Source organism: Rhineura floridana, chromosome 12 (genome assembly GCF_030035675.1).
Source record: "Rhineura floridana isolate rRhiFlo1 chromosome 12, rRhiFlo1.hap2, whole genome shotgun sequence".
In the NCBI taxonomy this organism is placed as follows: domain Eukaryota; kingdom Metazoa; phylum Chordata; class Lepidosauria; order Squamata; family Rhineuridae; genus Rhineura; species Rhineura floridana.
In genome coordinates, this window is record NC_084491.1 from 1,248,063 (window position 1) to 1,269,572 (window position 21,510).

The following is a 21,510-nucleotide window of genomic DNA, read 5'->3' on the forward strand; positions in this document are numbered from 1 at the left end:
TTACATTTTTTTATATAATTTGGAACCCACACACTACTCCAAGAATGTTCTTATCTGGTAAAGGAAACTAATTTGAGAGAATTTCCCTTCCTCTTTGAAGCCTGAGAGCAACTTCAAAACAAAGCCATTGAGGGAATGTCACACAGCTGCCTGCCAGTCTCCCAGAGATCAAACTCCTACCCAGAATAGCTCAGCTGATTGTCATTTCACCATTAGCAATTTTCTAGCAATTAATTCCTCTCATGATGACATCTGGTCACTTTGGGCACAAGGGGTCTCCTGCTAATCCTACCACTTCCTCCTTCAACAAACAGCCAAACATTCCATTGCCGAGAAGAGGCTGTGGGGATGTCAGATCTCTGTCTTGTGCCTCCAGTTCAAGAGACCGTTCAATAACACAGAGGTACCTTTGCTAGGCCTGAATCACTTTCTGTTCTAACGCTCTGATCAGGGCTTGTTAGCCTCAGAAAAATATTCAGTTGGAGCTGATTGAGTATATGTGGCAGGGGGAGGGGGGTGATTCCAAAAGATCAAACTCCTACCCCAGAAAAGCTCAAGAATTTGATGGGTAGTTCCACCTCTGGGCAGCAGGTTGACACTGTGGACTATTTTGGTTCTCTGATCCTACTGCCCGCTAATTTATCATAGACCATCCGGGATTACTGGCTCTGCAGAGCCTCCCTCAGGCAAAATTAGCATTTTGTGACTCTCCCCCCTCCCCCCAAGTTACCATTCTCTGACTGGCAAAAGCTAGCCATAGCTTCCTATCAAATATAGATTAAAATATTTTGAATGTCCTGGGCGAGATGAATTATGTCCCAGGGTGCTGAAGGAGCTGTTCTTTCAGAGATGTGTTAGCTAGTGCACGTGTGCCCTGACCCTTTAAGAGCGAATCCCACACTGTGTGGGGCCAGGGAGTCCTGCAGAGAAGCTCCTCTGCTTTTAATATGATAGCAAGGAAAAAGGAAAAGGAACTTACAGTTCCTTATAAGTAACACAAACAAGTCAATAACTGCCTGCCTAGCACAGCAAGGCCTCCCATTCCATTTTCATGGGGGTGGGGGTGGGGGGGCAGCTGCACCTACTGCTTTCTCCTGACCTCCCTGGCTGAAAGAGCAGGTCCTTTGAAAGCCCCCAGCTTGCCTTCCAAAATGTTTGGCTCCACCCTGTTAGGGAAGCTGCCAGCCGCTGCTTTGCAACTCCAGTCAGGTCAGGTGGGCAGCGTCCCAGAACTACCATAAGAGTGCCCATGGGAATTCTTGTTCTCTTCTGCCCCAGAGGGGAAACTAGAGCCAATAGGCAGAAATTCCAGGGAAGCTGATTTTGGTAAACATTAGACGCTTCCTAACAACTAGAGCTGTTCAGCAGTGGAACAGACATCCTCAGGAGTTGGTGGGGAGATGTTTAAGGGTAGCTGTCTGTTAGGAATGCTGTAGTGGCATCCAACATTGAGCGGAGGTTGGACTAGATGACTCCAATGTATCTTCCAGCTCCATGATTCAGCTCCCTAGCTATCAACTCCAGAATTAGGAGATGTTTGTAGGGGGAAAGCATGCAGTGGAAGAGTGCTGGGGAATCTAATTTAATGTCCCTGTTTTCCTTTCCTCTCCTGACTCCCCAGCTAACTTTTCTGGCCTACTTGTACAGCAGTTCAGCATATTTTCTGTGTGAAATAAACTTTATTTTCTTGCCCACCTAAGTCCAATTCATCTTCCTGTCAAGAAGATCACAGAGAGAGAAAGCAGCAACAAAGGCCACTTATTGCTTACATGCAGCAAAAAAAATGGCATTTCTGTGCGCTCTCTCTCTCTTTCACACACACACACCTGTTTCCTTGTTTAATCAAGTTGAAACAGGGATTATATGAAGCTGAAAAGGAGCTACCTTGTTCATCAAAATAGTACCTTTGTTCTATCCAGGACTATAAAGCTCTGTGTGATTATCTTTTTCATAAACTTTTATTGAATCTGATGTTACGAGGGCCGTGGAATACTATTCAATTAAACTTCCCCATAATCTCATTCTTAACTCCAGTGAGCTACATTGATGGGGAGATTAAAAACTAATAAAGATGACAAATGCAAACAGACAAGCCAAGCAGTCAGAAGAGGAGGGGAACGGTTAGGGAGGTTGGGGTGAGAGGCATCACTCAGTGGGTTTAACAATATGGCCACAGGCTTGACCAAACTCACTTTGAATCCAGAGTGTATACTGCGTAGGATCACCTAAACCTTCTAGAAAGACCAAATAACTGCTGCAGCTGCCACCCTCCTCTACCACCTTGCCTTGATCTGTACTCCCCAAGGCTTTGCTGTAATCTAGGGGGAGTTTGCTGGGAAATAACGAAGTCAGCTGTCCCCATTTTTTATATTTAGCACATTTTTTTTACTTCACCTGCAGAGGGAAAGAAAGCAACTACTCTTCCAGGAGACTTTGCCAGTGACAATCCATCCCCAAGCATTGATTGAGGGTCAAGTCCAGCTCTGCTCTAAACAGTCTTTCCTGGGCCTCCAAAAAGCTTTTCTCTGCTATTATCATTATATGTCAAATTGTGGGAGAGCCTGAGAAATGAGAGGACAAGGAATCTAATGGGACATAATTAAGTTTCTTACTACTTTCCCTATATAAAAGGTAATTTATTTGGCCTCTTTTATGTTCTAGAAGAATAGGTCACCTTAAAGGCTAACACATTTATTATGAGATGAGCCTTTGTGAGCTATAGTCCATCAGATGCATGAAGTGTTAACATTATTTTTGGGGGGGAGGTAGGATTGAGATCAGAAGAAATCAGAATGCAGAAACATACAGACAGTGTTAATCACATTATCAACAGTGGCCTGTTTCCAGACTCCTAGCTGAGCTGAGCAGAGGAAGCTGCCTCAGCTGGTCTAGAGGGTGTGCAAGTGAGCCAGCGCTCAGAGAGAGAGCAAGCAAGGAGAGCTAACAGGAGTTTGGCAGCAGAGTTTGGTGGGGAAAGTCAAGAGGAAATCCCTAACAAAACATTTTCTTGTAGTGTGCATTATATACCAGTGGGACTCTCCTGTTAACCTTGAGGGAGGACAGGAGAAAGTACAGGCCATTCCAATACAAGCAGAAAGATAGAAACAAAAAGATAATAAAGACTATGGACAGAAAGAACACTCCAGTGATGGTGAATTGCAAGGTGTGTGCAATGTTTGTTTTCTTACCTGAGAACGACATGGCGTACATGTGCAACAAGTGAAAGCTGGTTGCACTGTTGGAAGAAAAACTGAGAGGCTTGGAGTGGCAAGTGGCCACAAGGGTGTAAGAGAAGATGAAAACTTCTTAGACAGAACATTGGAACAACACCAAAGAGACGTACAGGAGGTAGAAGAACAGCAGCAAGTTGAAGCAGAAGAGGAGAGTGTTGAGGAGAGGGGAAATGAAGTGGAAGAAACTCCATTGAAAAGGGTGACAGGAGCAGAGGAGTGAGAAGAGACCCTGAACCAGTGGAACTATGGAGCTGCTTTCAGGCACTTGAGGATGAGACTGGAGGACAGCCTGCAGAGTAAGAGAGGAACAGACCCTGTTGGACAGCGAATGGGAGACTGAAGCTCAGTCATGCAGAGGCAATAAAACCACACTCTACAACAACAACAAGAGTATGAGTAATGGGAGACTTCCTACTGTGTGGGATTAAAACCCAAGTGTGTCAGAAGACCCATTAACTCACCAGGTATGCTGTCCCCCTGGAGGATGGATTACAGATGTGACTAAAGGGTTGTCAACACCCATAAAGCCCACTGACATATATCCCTTCTCATCCATGTGGGAACAAATGATACTGCCAAGTGGAGCTAGAAAGACGTCTCATCAGACTTTAAAGCTCTGGGAAGGAAACTCAAGGACCTTGGGTCTCAGATAGTTTCATCGTCCATCCTTCCAGTACACAGGAGTAGAAAGGGAAAGAAAAATACTCAAAGTGAATGATTGGCTATGAAGGTGGTGCTGATATGAGACATTTGGATACTGGGACCACAGGCTATGCTTCCTGGAAGATAGACTACTGGAAAGTGATGGGTTGCACAAGGACTGGGAAAAATGTGTTTGGCCACAGTATGGAGAACGTAATCAGGAGGGCTTTGAACTGAATCTTAAGGGGGGAGGAAGATGTAAATTTGGAGGTAATGATTGACGTGATCAGTGATAGAAACTGAGAGAAAGCCTCTAATGGGGCCCAATAATAGTCTTCATAAAAATGTAGGAAGGAAGCCAGACCATAAATCACACAGCCTTCAATGTCTGCATACTAATGCCCAGAGTATGGGAAACACACAGGACGAACTTGAACTCTTAATGCAAGAGGGTAAATACAACTTGATGGGTATAACTGAAATTTGGTGAGATGACTCCCATGACTGGAATACAGCGACTGAAGGATATAACTTTTTCAAAAATAACAGAAAGGATAGAAAGGGAGGTGGAGTTGCACTATGTGTTAAAAATATGTATCTCTGCACAGAAATACAGGAGGATGAGCTTGGTAACTCCACTGAGAGTATCTGGATTAAAATAAATGGGGCAAGGAATAAAAGGTACATGGTGGTTGGAGTCTACTACAGACCACCCAATCAAGAAGAAGTTGAGGATGAAACATTTGAAAAGCAAATTGCCAATATTTGAAGGAAGCATGATGTGATAGTAGTGGGGGACTTCAATTACCCCAATATCTGTTGGGAGATGAATTCTGCCAAACACGGCCTCTCCAAGAAATTCCTGACTTGTGTTGCTGATAACTTTCTCCTACAGAAAGTGGAGGAAGCAACTAGAGGATTGGCTATCCTTGACTTGATTCTAACCAATAGACATGACTTAGTAGGTGAAGTGAAAGTTATGGAACTCTGGGGGAAAGTGACTATGCTATACTAGAGTTCTTGATTTTAAAGGAAGGGAAAGCTGAGGGTAGCCATTCTCACACCCTGGACTTCAGAAAAGCTGATTTTAATAAACTCAGAACAGTGATAAGTAAGGTTCCATGACAAATGAGCCTAATGAGAAAAGGAGCCTAATATGGGTGGGAGTTTCCAAAACAGCAAATTCTAAAGGCACAATTGCAAACAATTCCAACAAGGAAAAAAGGGGTAAGACAACTGAACACTGAAGAACTCTATAAAAGAGATGTAAGGATGACAGATTCATTCACTGAAGAACCGTATGATGAAGAACCAGAAAATTTAAAATGTGGGGTGAAAGCTGCTCTTAAAATACTTGGAAGAAACAAATCACCAGGAACAGATGGCATACCAATAGAGTTGTTACAAGTTACTGAGACTGAATCTGTCCAAATGTTGACAACATTTGTCAACAAATATGGAAAACTAAACAATGGCCCACAGACTGGAAGCGTTCAATATATATATCCCAATTCCAAAGAAAGGGGATCCCAGGGAATGCAGTGATTATTGAACTATTGCCTTAATATCCTATGCAAGTAAAGTAATGCTCAAGATTCTACAACAAAGGCTCTTGCCATATATGGAGCAAGAAATGCCAGACGTCCAAGCTGGATTTAGAAAGGGAAGAGGTACCAGAGATCATATCACAAACATACGTTGAATAATGGAACGGACCAAGGAATTTCAGAAGAAAATCGCCCTGTGCTTTATAGACTACAGCAAAGCCTTTGACTGTGTAGATCATGAAAAACTATGGAATGCTTAAAAGAAATGGGGGTGCCACAGCATCTGATTGTCCTGATGTGCAACCTATACTCTGGACAAGAGGCTACTGTAAGGAAAGAATATGTAGAAACCGATTGATGATGATGTAAGCAGTTCTCAGGTCCCTTCTTTGTTTCGAGATTCTGGGTGTGAGCTGTGTTTGGGTCCCGGGTGAGAGCCAGGATGGATGGATGGAGTCCTGGGTGAGAGCCAGGAGCCTGAGAGGGTGTGCATGTTAGAAGTGGAAGGAATTGATATGGGTTTTATTTATTAGTAATTTGTATTGGTGCAGCACTTGTATATGTAATATTATGTATTTTTATAACATTTGTTGTTTAAAGTTTTTTATTATTTTGTAGCATTATTGGATGACGGTATGATTATTTCTGTATATTTTTTATTTTTCTATGGTTGTAAACCACCTTGAGTGCAGTGATGTAGAAAGGTGGTATACAAATTAAAAATGAAATGAAAAAATTCCATCACACACTTGAATGAGCCAATAATTAAGTAAATTTTCATAAGCAGGCAGGGTCTGTGTATTTCTGGAACTTCTTATATGAAGTTCATTCTCTGACAGGTCCCAGCCAGGGGAGTACTCATCAGAGGAGGAAAACAAGGAGGCTCTGGTCTGGGACCATCTAAGGGTGAGGAGCTTGTTGTGGTGCTAAATTAGTTTAAGCAGAGAGTAACAGTAGTCTGAAATGCGAGTGTGCCAGTGTGTGCATGCGTTTACCTAAGAAAGCAGGCTTTCCCCCTGCATCAGGATCACTGAGACTTGAGACTTAGTAAAATAAGAAAAGCTACTTTATTTATAGAAATACATAGTAGATAGAAAGGCATACCTAGTTCTAACTAACTAACTAAGTTGGAGGCGCAATACCCAGACGTGGGAATTGCTCTCATGGCTAGGAGAGAGAGAGCAGAGACAAAGGTGTCTCCTCTCTCTCGGACAGTGAAGAAGAGAAGAAGAAAGGGCAGAAGGAGGAGGAGCAGGTAAGCTTCCCCTAAGACGTATCAGTCTAGCGACGGAAGGAAGACAGTCAGAGCATCACAGGTAAAGGTAAACAAGCCTATCCATCTGGAGGACCCTAACTCTATCTCCCTTCTGGAACATAAACAAAAGAATAAAACAGGAGTTGCTCTTGCCCCACTTCCAACAGAGCCAAGGTCCTGTGATGAGGCCCAGGACAGGCTGTCTGCGCCCAGGGCAAGTTCGGCCTCTGACAATGAGGCTGAATGGTCCCAAGGGAGAGGTGTCACCTCAAATGCTAGCTGGAGACCCGGCCCATCTGGACGAGTGCCCGACTACAGGTCTGGACTCCTTAGGAGTAAAGGTCTGGCTGCAGATGGTCAATGGGGGTCAGCTAAGGCTTGGGGTATCGTTCAGCAGCTCCAGCATAAAAACTCCAGCACTAGGCTGGAAGAGATGCTGGAACAATGTCTAAACCCCAGCTAGTTACCTGACCTGCCTGCTGATCACCTGTTGACTCCAAAACCTGACCTTGGGCTCCTCTGGACCTGCCTCTTGCCTTGCCCTTGACCTGAGTTGCCCTGAGACTGCTTGGGTCCTAACCTTGGACTGCTCTGATCTTGCTTCTTGCCTGACCCCTTTGTTGTTGTGGGCTGTGTTTGGTCTCTGACTTTGGAATGGCCTGGGTTCTGCCTTGGCGTTGCCCTAAACTGTATTAGTGCAGGGCAACCTCTTGCTTCCTGAAGAACCTGGTGAGAACCGGACACTCTCATTGATGGAGCTCTGCTTTCAAAAGCTCAGCAGATGAACAAGTGCTTTCCAAAACCGGATGCTAATTGGGAGAGACAAATGATTTGTGCTGAATCTTGGTGCAGTAAGGAAAGAAATTTAGTTTTCACTCAGATCCTCAAAACACTCTGCAAAGCCTCTCCCAGCTTCTGAACATGGCAGATCGCTGCCACGGTCCAAGATGGCACACTGCTCAGCACACAGTGGCAGGAGTGGCAGGCTGGCTCCACTGCCGAACCAAGCTCCACACCTCCCACCTCCCCCTCCCTCTTGGCCACAGGTAGGGATGGAAAGCTCTGTCCATTTCGGTTCTCAGTCTCTCATTTTTCCAATCTTAAATTCTGTTCTCCACATTTCTGCAGCAATTTGCGATTTTTAAAAAAACATCCTCATGAAAATTCTCCTGCATTTCTTGTCATATACCACATTTTTGCATGTTATTTTCACCTGTATATTCATTTTTATGCACTCTTTCCCCTAACAGATGCATTTTTGAAAACATTGGTTGGCGAAATGCATCATAAAATTTGGATAAGTGCACATTTCAAAGGCGGGTTGTGTTTTGGTTCTCATATTGTTTTGGAAATTGTGCATGCACAGATAACTTGACTGCCAAAAGACTCCTTCCACTACCTGGAGATATACACATAGGTTTTTCTACTGAGAACCTCTGCTCTGCTTAAGGTTTTCTGGGGGGAAATCACAGACCTGCTCAGTTCAGTCCCTACAGAGCTGGTGGTTTCTCTGATCTGTCTCTTCTTGTGAGCTCCAGACACACCCTACAGAGCCTCCGACTCTCACCCCTCCCAGTTTTTGCCTAGCCAGAGGTCACTCTCTGACAAAGGAGAATATAATTACTCCTGATTGTATGTAGCTATTTCTAATTACCTCTCCCACTGATTCACTCACGCAATATACTCCCCAGCTCTTAATGCTTGTTGAATGGAACGCCAATTTAACAAAGCTGTTTTGATGCATTAAATAAATATCAGTTGACTGCTGTTTCTAAAAAAGACCTTCTTTGAGGGGCTCAGTAAGTATGAGGCAACTGCAGGTTTGCAGTCCTGGCTTTAAAACACACCCTTTGTTCTAACAACTGTCTGCTAACACCATGCATTTGACAGTCACTCTGGTCGCTAGGAATGCTGCACACAAGAGCTCTTATAGCAGGCATTAACTAAGCTCCCAAACATCCCATTTTTCCAAAAACAAGCTGACTTAGGCACATGAGTGGGTGGGCTCCGCCAGCCAGTCCAGGGGTTAAAAGCGTCTTCATGGCCAAGGCTTTGATGAGCTCTGCAGACATACACCAATAGAATTTCCACAGGGGCAGCTGTGTTAATCTGTTGCAGCAAAAACGGCTAGGAAGTCTTCTGGCACCTTAAAGACTTCATGTGCCACAAGACTTCTTCTCAATAAACTTAGGAAGAGCACAGCAGCCAGTGGTACATATTTTTTAAGTATAGAAGCTCAACATGACAGCCCCTGAAGACACAGTCCCAAACAGAGGCAGCTGTGTTGAGATGTTATCCACAGGGTAATCTACACCCCAATCTCTGAGCACGGCCCTGTGCATCCCTTGTCTGCTGTGGCAAAAGTACTAGAGCAATGCTCCCCTTTTGTGTTCCTGCACCACTGTCTGAGCAGGATTGGACCAAAACCCATGTAATCCTTATCCAGCATTCTGTTTCCTGTAGTGTTCAACTAGGTACTCTGATGGGAAGCCCACAAGCATGGCAGAAACAGGTTCTAGTAGGATTGCCAAGTCAGAAGCATCCCAAACCCTGCGATTTCAGGTGTAGGCCCTAGTGATGTCATGGGGCAGGCACTAGTGGTGTCATTAAGCATGATACATTGACATCAACCACATTTGCTTGGAGCACACCACTCAAACAAACAAAATTCTCTGATTGGAAATTAAGATAGAAATCAGCTAAATGAGGGTGTTCCCAGATCCAACTGAAGTGATGGGATTGTTCCTTCATCTTAGAGAGCCTGGGTAGGGAGCATTTAATCTAGCCTACTTGCTTCGGCAAGAAGAGTTTAAGTGCCCTCACGCCAGGCCAGTCACCAGAAGGTCATTGCAGGAAGAAAGGAGCCTAGTGTTGTGGAGATATTAGATGGGAGCACACAGGAGTAAAGATGGATGCCCCTGAATGCTGCAATTCTAAACACACTAAAGGACTAAGCCCCATAGAACTCAACAGGACTTACTTCTGAGTAGATATGGTTAGGATTGTGCTGTTGGTAAGGCTTGACTAGGGATCCTCTGCAAAGATATCCATATCAAAGCAGGTTTGGCAACCCCTTTCCTGCAATGCCCTGCCTGCCTTTTAACATGGCTGCTCCAAACCTCTTTACAGACTTGACCCTTCACTTCCGAAAGAGGTCTGAGAAATAAATAAGAGTAAGAAGATTCTCTACCCTTTCCTGCCTACCCTGTGGGTTGCTATAAACTCACTTTGACAGCCAACCCAATTCCAGTGAGTAATAACTGACAGAGAGAAAACACACATGGTTTGGTCTACTTTGACAGGCAGTAGACTGGGAACAACAGCAATTGAAACCACACTTCCCAGTATGTTAATTCTCTTTTAACACTACTGGGTAAGAAACAAACAGTTATGCAAAGGTTCATCATCAGTGCGTTTAAAGGGGTTGAGCTGAGCACATGAAACCAATGTTGTTGCTTCTGTGGATGTAAAGGACTGAGGTTAAAGGTAAATGAAATGGAAACAGAAAAAGAAAAGATGATGATTTCCTAAATGCAGTACCATACCAACCACAAGATCCCTATGAGTGAGGCAAAAAACTGAGCTTTCCACAACCAGTCAGGGTTCCTAAGCAAAACTAAAAAAATCCTGGCAGCTAGTCAGCCAAGGTCACAGAAATCCCCATGCAGCACAGCATGATGTGGAGGCTGTTAGAACAGAATGCATGATTGTTGACGTGAGTGAGACCCTGTCAGCACATAATACCTCTGCTCTGAAATCTGAACTGGTTGTCAATTTGATACCAGGCCAAGGTCAAGATGTGATTTCCATGTTACGGGGGCCACATAGTACTTGTCCTGCTCTTGTAAAAAATCAATCCTTTAGTGTGGCACTACCTATGCTTTGGAACTCCCTGCCTATTGACATTAGGCAGACATCTTCATTGTACTCTTTTCAGCACCTGCTAAAAACATTTTGTTTAGGCAAGCCTATCCAGGCATGTAGATGCTATTGTGTTTTTTTATCTGTTTTTAACTCATTTTTGGTTTTTATTATTTTGAAGGTTTTTAAATACCTGTCTTTAACTGTTTCTGCCAATACTTTGCTTGTTTTAATTTCTTATATAAACCACTTTGGGGTTTTTTACAAAAAAGCAGTATATAAATGTAAATCTTTCCTTTTTTGTACCGAGTGAGGTCATTTAGTACCATCTAGCTCAGTACTGATCACATGGACTAGCATTGGCTCTCCAGGATTCCAGGCAATAGTCTCTTCCAGAGATTGCATTTTGGACCTTTGCATGCAAAGCATGTGCCCTACCACTGAGCTACAGCCCTGTTTAAAGAAGTATCTTTTCAAATTGTTCTTTTCAGTTCACTACTGAATGCACAGAATACTAAGGCAGATCCACACCATGCATTTAAAGCACATTCAACAAACATTTGAAGCACATGAATTCCACTACAGAATCATAGGAACTGTAGTTTCTAAGAGTGGTGGGAACTGTAGTTCAGATGGCAAAACTACATTTCCCAGGATTATCTGGGGAAAGTCATGAACTTTAAATAAAAGTTGGATGTGCATTAAATGTATTATGTGGATCTGCATTACTTCATAAACATTGCCTGCATATAAATTATTTTAATTAAATTTTAAAATGAAAATAAGCTACCAAGTGTACTGGGTGACCATGGGCTACTCACCATCTCTCAGCCTAATCTGCCCCTCAGGGTGGAAACAACAGAGGGGGACCATGACCACCCCAAGGAAGAAGGGCATCCTTGGCATAGAGAAAAAAATAATTTGTAAATAATAATTTACAACTGTAGTATGAAATCAGATACATATCAAGACATAGTATGAAGAAATATTTATATAAGCGTGACTGTCAAAGATGTTTATTATTTACACAACCTGTAAAGATATTTATAGTGCAATCCTATGCATGTTTATTCAGAAGTAAGTCCCAATGTATTCAATGGGGCTTCCTCAAACAGGAAAGCATACACAGAACTGCAGCTTCACTCACCCAATCCAAAATTCAGGATCATGCCACTTTAAGCTGTTCTGCAACTCTTTTATAACTTTGCGGTGATTGAATTTTAAATTGATTGATTTCTTGTTGTGAGGTGCCTTGATTTCCAATTGGCAACCCTACCTCACAGGGTTGTTGGAAAGACTACACACACACACACACACATACACACACTGGAGATGTAAAAATACACACACCCCATATAATAGTTTATTGTCAAAACCATTTAGTCATTGCAGAACTTTTTTTAAAAGAAGAAATCTGTATTAGTTTCCTACAAAATAAAAGCAGTGATGCCTAGGTAAGCCCTGCCTAATTGCTTTAAAATAGGACTGGAGGGGAAGAGAAAGATTTACAACACAAACACAACCCTTTGCTATGTTCACTCAAAAGTCCCATTGATTTACAGCACAATCTTAACCACTCAAAAGTAAGTCCTATTGAATTTAATGGGGTTTATTCCTGGTATGGGGGATTGCCACTCCAGTTTTACTCCCACAAAAGCGAGTATTGGATTAAAGCTTCATATTGGGAAGGTTTCCAAAACAGGCCATGAATTTGTGTGTGTGTTTGGAAGGATCTGTGTGGCTGTTGCAGCTGCTGCCCTTTGCCCACAACTTTGCCATATTTTCTTCTGTTCCAGGTATATAAAAGGGAGGGGTTGCCTGAGGCAGCGTGACAGCATCACACAAAGTGCAACACTAAGTGCGCACTTAGTGTTGTACTTGGACTTGTCTTGGATTCTGGAATGAATTCTCCACCAAGAAAAATCATCGCTGCTAGTGCTGGATAAACACAGGCAAACCAACAAGTTGTGATTGGAAGCCTGCCCTTCTTTAGGGTGAATATTTGAGACTTGAATGGTTTTCATGCCTCAGTTGAGAAATGAGGCGTCATTGCCTACAATGTTGGGGAAAGTGGTTTCTATACCCCCAGGGTGAGAGCCTGGTGGGGATAATTTCTGACCCTTGAGTGAGAGAAAAGGGGAGTGTTTTGTTTGAATGTTTTATTTAGAATGTGTATGTGCATTTGTTGTTGTTATATGGGAGGGAAGCCACAGACCTGAACGTACAAGATCTGATCTGGGTGGTTCATGACAGATACTATTGGGGGTTGCTGATTCATAGGGTCGCCATAAGTCAAAATCAACCTGAAGGCACATAACACACACACATTGCAAGAAGACATCATAACTGCCTGCATAAGCCTGGCAGAAAGGTTTTCAGCAGGCAGGTAAACGTTAAAACAGAAGGCACCTGCTGAATCTCTGTTGGCAGAGCATTCCAGAGCACTGGGCCGATGACACAGAAGGCTCAATTTCGTGTTGATATTAAATGAGCCTGGCCATCTCAGGGGACGACCAGAGCAGCTGCAGCAGATGATCTCAGTGATCGAGCTGGGATATAAGGATCCAGGCCTTTGAAAAAGAGCTCCTGCAAGGATCCCATTTCAAATATTTCAATAGAACAGGTGGGGGAGGGTTCACAGAGCAAGGTTCAGAGGCCCAAATAAATTCAAGATTAAATTGTTCCCTAATAGCGAGAAGCCCCAAGGACAGTAAAGTCCAACTTTGGCTTCTGTTCAAGGAGAGAGCAGTGACGATCTCTGATGCTTTTGTGATCTGTTTATTTGCAAGCGTCCCGTCAGAGTGTGAGTGCAGGCAAAGAGGCCCTTTGACCACGCAGCGGATCCTTTACCCTTCAAGAGAACTCCAGGAAGAGAGAGAAAGGGCCCCCGGGTCCACCCCAAGGCATCTTCGGTCAGCTGTACCTCTCTGCCTCTTCCAGATGGCAAAACTGCTGTTTTCCACACACATGCATACACTTCAACTCACTTTGTGGGGGGGGGAAGGAGCATTTTCATCTTCAATGAGAGGTGAGAATTTCAATTCAGTTTGCATTTCAAGCAGAATTTATCAAATTCGTGCTTTCCGACACAATATGAGAACTGAAACACAGCCATCCTTCAAAATTCACATTTATTAGAATTTTGGGATGCAGTTCGCCAAATAAACAATATTTATAAAAATGCATATATTGGGGAAAGTGTGCATGAAAATGAATATATGGCTGCTTTCACACATGGGGCTGATTGAGTTAGTTTAACGGATTAAAAAGGTAGCGTTTCTGTCCCAATTTCGAAAATCCCTTTCACACTGCAGAACCTCTTGCTCTAAGGAGCAGCAGTTTTTTTAAGCCAATATACCAGCATTTCGCGCAACTGTCTTTCACACAGCTTGTTTTCATCCCTCATACATGCACACTGTTCCCCACTGTGTAGCAGGTCTAAGATCTCATCCCATTGCCAATAGTTTGATAATTACTGCATTCCCAGGGATCTCCTTTCTTTGGAATTGGGATATATATGGAACGCTTCCTGTCTGTGGGCCATTGTTTAGTTTTCCATATTTCCGGACAGATTTTTGTCAAAATGTGGTCAGTTACCAATTACCATTTTCCTTCTGGGAAAAAAATGTGTGGGGCATAAAATGTACCAGAAACGCATTGGGGAGTATTTACTACCCCAGCCAATATTAGCAGATTGGGGTAGTAAAAACACCCCATCATTTTTCCATAGAAAAATGGTCAGGGTCAGTAAAGAGCACTGCAGTCAAATGTGCAAAAACATTCTACCTCCTCTGAATAAGTGTTTCCTGGCTTTGGGTGTTTGGATATTGTCAAGCATGCTTCTTCTGACACCACAGATACAAACATTATCTGGAGTCAAAATGTCACCCCACCATACATTGGAAATCTCACTGGGGTAGAAAATGCACTCCAAAAACCATTAGTGTGGGATTTCCTCCCACCGTTTAGATGGGAGCTCATCTACATGGTGATTTAGTGTGTGTTTGGTGCTACTCACATCCCCTTTTAATTCACATGGTTCACATGACATTATGGAGAACATAGGTTATCACTCCATACTAATCCGTATGTGTAAATCCATACTAACCCAATCCTTTGATAATACGAAAAGGGAAGGAAAAAAGTCTTCACTCCGTATCTTGCTTGTAAACGCTTTGTGCCGATGCTTTTAGGTGAGTGTGTCAATCATTCCCCTCTCCACACCCACTCCCTCCTCATCCCTTCTTTCATTTCATTTCCTGTGGGCTGAAGAGCAACTTCCAGCTGCTCTCTCCCGTTCTGCAAGCCTTTTTTACGTTGCTGCAAACAATGCCTTATTTTTCTTTTCCCCCAACTTGTGCGCAAAAGCATAACACTGCTCAAAGATTTGTATTTCATCTGTATTGTAACAGTGAAAATACAAATAATCACATTTCCGGGTAGTTGTTTTTTTTAATGAAACTAACTGGTAGAACAAACTGAGCATGCTCGGTCGCCAAGCAAGCAGAGGGAGTGAAAATGTTAAATTAGAGCACTTCATCATTAGGAAACTGCGTGATTGAGCCTTCCCCTCAGTGTGAAAACATCATGTTTGCAGCTGGCATGGGCCCTTACTGTGGACGGTGCAAAAAGAAAATGGAGGTAAAAGCAGCATCTTTACTACGACGTAATGCTCCCATGTGGATAAGCCCTGGATGGAGGCTAGATAAACCATTGGACAATTGTTCTGTGGCCTCATCAATCATGCATCATGGGGGCAACTGCTCTTCCCAGTCCATTGGCGCAGGGTATCTGACCTGCACTACAAGGATGCACCACTCCAGGAGTGTGCCCATTGCCCCTGAAGTGGGGTTTCTAAGAAACTGGTTGATTAGTGTGTCTTTTGATGATGCTCCCAATCCAGTTAACTCCTCTGCAGCCATGTGAACACTGCCAGCACCTTGATCCCAGATTCTCAACAACCATTGACCCAATCTCTCTCCCTGGAGCTGTCTGGCAGACTTAGCGATCTCTGCCAGTTCTTGCTGAGTGAAATCCCTCAGTTCTAGTCGCCTGAGCGGCTTGGGGATTTCCAGGTGGCCCCTTAGATTTATTAGTCACTAAGGGCCTTACTTCTACCTGTTGTTCTTCCTCTTCCACCTCCTGGTGTTCCTCAGACTCCTCTGATGAGGAGTTCCACATGCTTCCATCCCAAGTCTCAGGATTCCATCCCTGAGATGTGATAAGAGTTCTAACTTTCCATGGGTCAGGTGCACGCCCACACTTTGCCTGCCTTTTATGTTTCAGTTTAGCAAACCTAACAGCCATTACTGAAGCTCTCCCCACAGTTTCTTCCCCTCTTCCCTGGGCCATTTCAAAAGTGCCCCTCAGGAGAATCTGCTGAGCCTTTAGTGCAGCAATTTCCTCAGCCTGTTCCTCAACCTTCTACTGACTGGCCTTCACCCTCTCTGACATTATGCACAATGCAGTCAGCAGGACCCAACCAATGCCCGCCACTGCCTTCTTGTCGCACTTCTTCTCACCCACGCCCAGTGCCTGTAAACAGCTCAACAAAGCACCAAGAGTAGGATCTGCCAGATCAGGCTGCCAGTTGATCGGTGGAACTAGCCTGTTCAACACTTGCGCCACCGGCTTCCAGACAGTTTCTAGGCCAACCGGGGATTCTGTGGCTAGTCTCCTGCTCATTAGCCTTTCTTTTCCTACACAGCCAGGACATGACTTGTTGAAATCCCACCTTCATTGCCATATATAACACCAAATGCTTAGCCCCTCACCAAACATAAGACTATTGAGTTCAGAATTTCAAAGAGATCATGAACACAGCTGACTGTGGGGAAATGAAGGGTTTATTACAGCAAAGAGATACGAACAGCTAAAATGAAACTAAATAGCTAACATGTTACCACTCCCCCCCTTTGTCTCTAAGTGCTCTTATCTCACGTTTGTCTCCCTGGGTACTGGAAACCTCCTAACAGCACAATTATAAATCTTGCCTGGGAGGGGTTGAGTTGTCAATCTTGGGGCTTTGCTAGCCCCTGGAGGCTTAATCTCCCTCATCTAGGAGTCCTGTATTTATCTTAAGGGGGCACCTTACACCTATTAGATTACTATCTTCCCATCATTCAGGTAGCTGGTTCCCCCCTCAGGTGATGTCTCCTGATCCTGTCCTCATGACATCTTGGGCTTGAGAATGCAGCTACATTCTCATGGTTGCTTGCTTGTTTTGATTATCAGGCTACTTGTTTACATTAGCCAAGTGAGAACATTCGTAAGCCAATTAACTCATCACGTCTTCAAGATTGAGAAATCCATAACCAAAACTACCTGACAGAGCAAGAGCATGGGACAAACTGCATTGTTTTGGTTACTGAGCAAAAACGTCTCAGACCCTGTGCTGTTTTGAGCACAGAGGCATAGGGAAACTTCTCAAATGCTGTGATTGTGTCAGGGAGCCTGCATTTGAACTTCCCAGACTCCAATTCTAAGCAGTAACAGAGTACAAAAGCAATCAGCACCCACATAAATCAGGGGTTTAGGGGCAATAATAAGGGGACAGAGGCCATTCACGTGTCATTTCTAATCTCCTCGATGTACATCTAGATTTCTTGCAGTGATTGGCAATACAGTGGGTCAGTCTGAAACATGACCTTGCAGGGCACAGACTGTGCAGCTGGCCATGACGTGGTGTTCAATAGTAATGTGCGGGGGAGGGGAATGTGTGCTACCATTCACAACCTGGGTGTGTGTAGCTGTGAGTTGCAGGCTATTGTGTAATACTTCCACCTTGGTAGGTTTGCCATGTTAGGTTTAAGAACATAAGAAGAGCCTGCTGGATCAGGCCAGTGGCCCATCTAGTCCAGCATCCTGTTCTCACAGTGGCCAACCAGGTGCCTGGGGGAAGCCCGCAAGCAGGACCCGAGTGCAAGAACACTCTCCCCTCCTGAGGCTTCCAGCAACTGGTTTTCAGAAACATACTGCCTCTGACTAGGGTGGCAGAGCACAGCCATCATGGCTAGTAGCCATTGATAGCCCTGTCCTCCATAAATTTGTCTAATCTTTTAAAGCCATCCAAGGTGGTGGCCATCACTGCATTTTGTGGGAGCAAATTCCATAGTTTATGCGTTGAGTAAAGAAATACTTCCTTTTGTCTGTCCTGAATCTTCCAACATTCAGCTTCTTTGAATGTCCACGAGTTCTAGTATTATGAGAGATGGAGAAAAACTTTTCTCTATCCACTTTCTCAATGCCATGCTTAATTTTATACGCTTCTGTCTCCTCTGACCCGCCTTTTCTCTAAACTAAAAAGCCCCAAATGCTGCAACCTTTCCTCGTAAGGGAGTCGCTCCATCCCCTTGATCATTCTGGTTGCCCTATTCTGAACCTTTTCCAACTCTAGAATATCCTTTTTGAGATGAGGCAACCAGAACTGTACACAGTATTCCAAATGCGGCCGCACCATAGATTTATACAACGGCATTATGATATCGGCTGTTTTATTTTCAATACCTTTCCTAATTATCGCTAGCATGGAATTTGCCTTTTTCACAGCTGCCGCACACTGGGTCGACATTTTCATCGTGCTATCCACTACAACCCCGAGGTCTCTCTCCTAGTCGGTCACCGCCAGTTCAGACCCCATGAGCGTATATGTGAAATTCAGATTTTTTGCTCCAATATGCATAATTTTACACTTGTTTATATTGAATTGCATTTGCCATTTTTCCATCCATTCACTCAGTTGGGAGAGGTCTTTTTGGAGCTCTTCACAATCCCTCTTTGTTTTAACAACCCTGAACAATTTAGTATCGTCAGCAAACTTGGCCACTTCACTGCTCACTCCTAACTCTAGGTCATTAATGATCAAGTTGAAAAGTACAGGTCCCAATACTGATCCTTGAGGGACTCCACTTTCTACAGCCCTCCATTGGGAGAACTGTCCATTTATTCCTACTCTCTGCTTTCTGCTTCTTAACCAATTCCTTATCCACAAGAGGACCTCTCCTTATTCCATGACTGCTAAGCTTCCTCAGAAGTCTTTGGTGAGGTACCTTGTCAAATGCTTTTTGAAAGTCTAAGTACACTATGTCCACTGGATCACCTCTATCTATATGCTTGTTGACACTCTCAAAGAATTCTAATAGGTTACTGAGACAGGACTTTCCCTTGCAGAAGCCATGGTGGCTCTGCTTCAGCAAGGCTTGTTCTTCTATGTGCTTAGTTAATCTAGCTTTAATCAGGGGCATCACTACCGGGGTGCGGAGGGTGCGGCCTGCACCCGGGTGTCACCATGAGGGGGGTGACACCCAGAGCCGCCCTGCCCCGCGCAGTTGCCCTGCAAGGCTGCTCCAACTCCTCGGAGGCAGGCCGGCGGGCGGGCGAGCGCAGGAGCAGCATCGGCGGGGCGAGGGAGGCATTCCGGCGTTCCCAAGCCTTCTCTGGCTGGGTGCCCTTCTGGCGTGCGCCCTCCCAGGGGCATGGACGGGGTGGCTGGCTTCGAGTGCGTGTGTGTGCGCGCAAGCCCAGCCACCTTGTCTATGCCCCTGGGAGGGCGCGCACCGGAGGTCCGCACCCTCCCGCACTCCCGCTAGTGACGCCGCTGGCTTTAATAATACTTTCTACCAGTTTTCCAGGGACAGAAATTAAGCTAACTGGCCTGTAATTTCCGGGATCCCCTCTGGATCCCTTTTTGAACATTGGTGTTACATTTGCCACTTTCCAGTCCTCAGGCACGGAGGAGGACCCGAGGGACAAGTTACATATTTTAGTTAGCAGATCAACAATTTCACCTTTGAGTTCTTTGAGAATCTTTATCGAAAGTATCTATCAAGTGAGGTGTCCATCTACCAGTTATTCTATCACCCTGCTCCAAGGGATTCATTTCATCCCAGCCCATAGCACAAAACAGCCACCCCTGGGAGTTTGGTGAAGGTATGGTGGTGGTTGTTATGTGCCTTCAGGTTGATCACGACTTATGGCGACCCTATGAATCAGTGACCTCCAAGAGCATCTGTCATGAATCACCTTGTTCAGATCTTGTAAGTTCAGGTCTGTGGCTTCCTTGATGGAATCAGTCCATCTCTTGTTTGGCCTGGAAGGTATGGTAGTGAGACTCCATCTCGCCTGAAGAAACCTGCTTATAAAAGCCAGTTAATCCTTTAATGTCTTCAGCAGTCAATGATGAACAGCTGCACCAAATCATCAAAAAATAACCTCTGGAGCAGTTAATAGGGGAGTCCCCAAATTTCACTGCTCAGTACAGGAATTAAATTGCATTTAGGTATATCTCATCCCCTCCTCATTTGCTGGGGAAGTTTGTCAAAGGACCCTCATCAAAGCGCTTTTGATTCCTCCTGTGCCTGACTCCCAGCTCAAGGCCATGTTTTGTGTGAAGCTGGTCTCTTCCTCTGTTGCTTCTCCCCTTCTCATTGACACAGAGCAGCTATTTGTGCAACCTAGTAGGAAAAAAAGGCCCTTCGAGTTCAGCAACAGGAGCAACCTCTGACCACATATTAATCACCACATACAGCATTACCATCTGTGCTCCTCCCCAGTTTCCAGAGCTTTAGTGCTGACCCCTTGGTCAAAGGCAGCACCATGTCCCTTGTGTTGGACAAAGCTTGCCCATGTATGGTGCTCATCCCGGCCCTCAGGCGCAGTTCAAGTGTGTGCGTGTGCACACAATTCCTCCAGCCAAATGACCTCCTAGGAGTTTGTGTACTATGTTCCCAGGACCCTTCATCATGAATGTGAACTGAAATTGCCCTCTGCATTCCCTGGAGGGAAACAGGCTATCAGGAGAAGCTTTTTGTTTAGAACAAGCTTATTCTTCAGACCCAGCAGAGACAGGCACAGTGAGTAATGAGAAGGCAGACACCACACTGACCTCATGACTGTTGTTTGGAAAACTTTCTCCAGAACTGAGTGGACTTGGGTTCATGTTCCAAAGCTCTATATGACATAATGGAAGGGATTGGGGGGGTCACACAAGGAGGTTCTTGGTGGGATGGCTACATGTTCCGCATAGTTGATGTATGTCTTGGATAATGGATTGTCCTCAGGACCACAGCAGTGGAGAAAAGAATTCTGTTTTCTTTCCCAATAACTATAATCTCCTACACCATGGTTTATGCTATCTGCACTTTTTAAAAACTGAAGGTTAAAATACAGACAGGCATTTGGCTTCAAATCTAGTTTGAATCTTGGAATGCCTACATCTCTCTCTCTGACAGTTTTGGTAGCATTGTGCTTTCCAACTGAATGATGTTGGCATGCACCTCAGACGCAACACCAGGAGGTGCTTTGAGCTGTCCTGCCAACGTAACTTGGCTCACAAAGACATCCACTGACTGAATCACAGCCATTTTATATAAACCCTTCAGGCCTGAGGAGCATGAGCTAGAAGGCCAGATTTGGCCCAGCGCTGTAGGATTCTGCTCATCTCCTCTTTTGTTAGAAATGGATGGATGTCTTATCAGAGAAGAATGAGTGGACGAGGAGTATGGAGCTGCAATAAAGGAGGCCCAAGGTTGACAGCTTTGGCCACTTCAGTGGCTCCTGTTTCTCAAGCTGCTTCTGTGGCTCAAAGGACAGGGCTGCTTCCCCTTCAGTTCTGTCTGGAGCTGATAGGCGTTGTCGTCTGAAACGTCTGCTGGGGTAGACCAGGCCATGCTGCAGAAAAGAGCCAAAAGCCAAAGAGGAGAGACACTAAAGGTGGTGAAAGGTATCAAGATCCTGACATTTCCAACACAGGATAGCAAGACCACAAAGTAGTTTGTGAACCACCAGGAACACCCATTTGCAAAGCCTGGCTCTGTGATTCTGGACAGGGTCACATTAATAGATTTGATGCAGCCGAGAGAAAACCAGAAAGCTAAATTGTCACAAGAAAACATGATGTGTTGGGTGGTTTTTATTAGCTCGAGTTTGCCTCTTTTTCTGCCTCCCTTCCCTCCATGTTGCAGTGAGACGGACA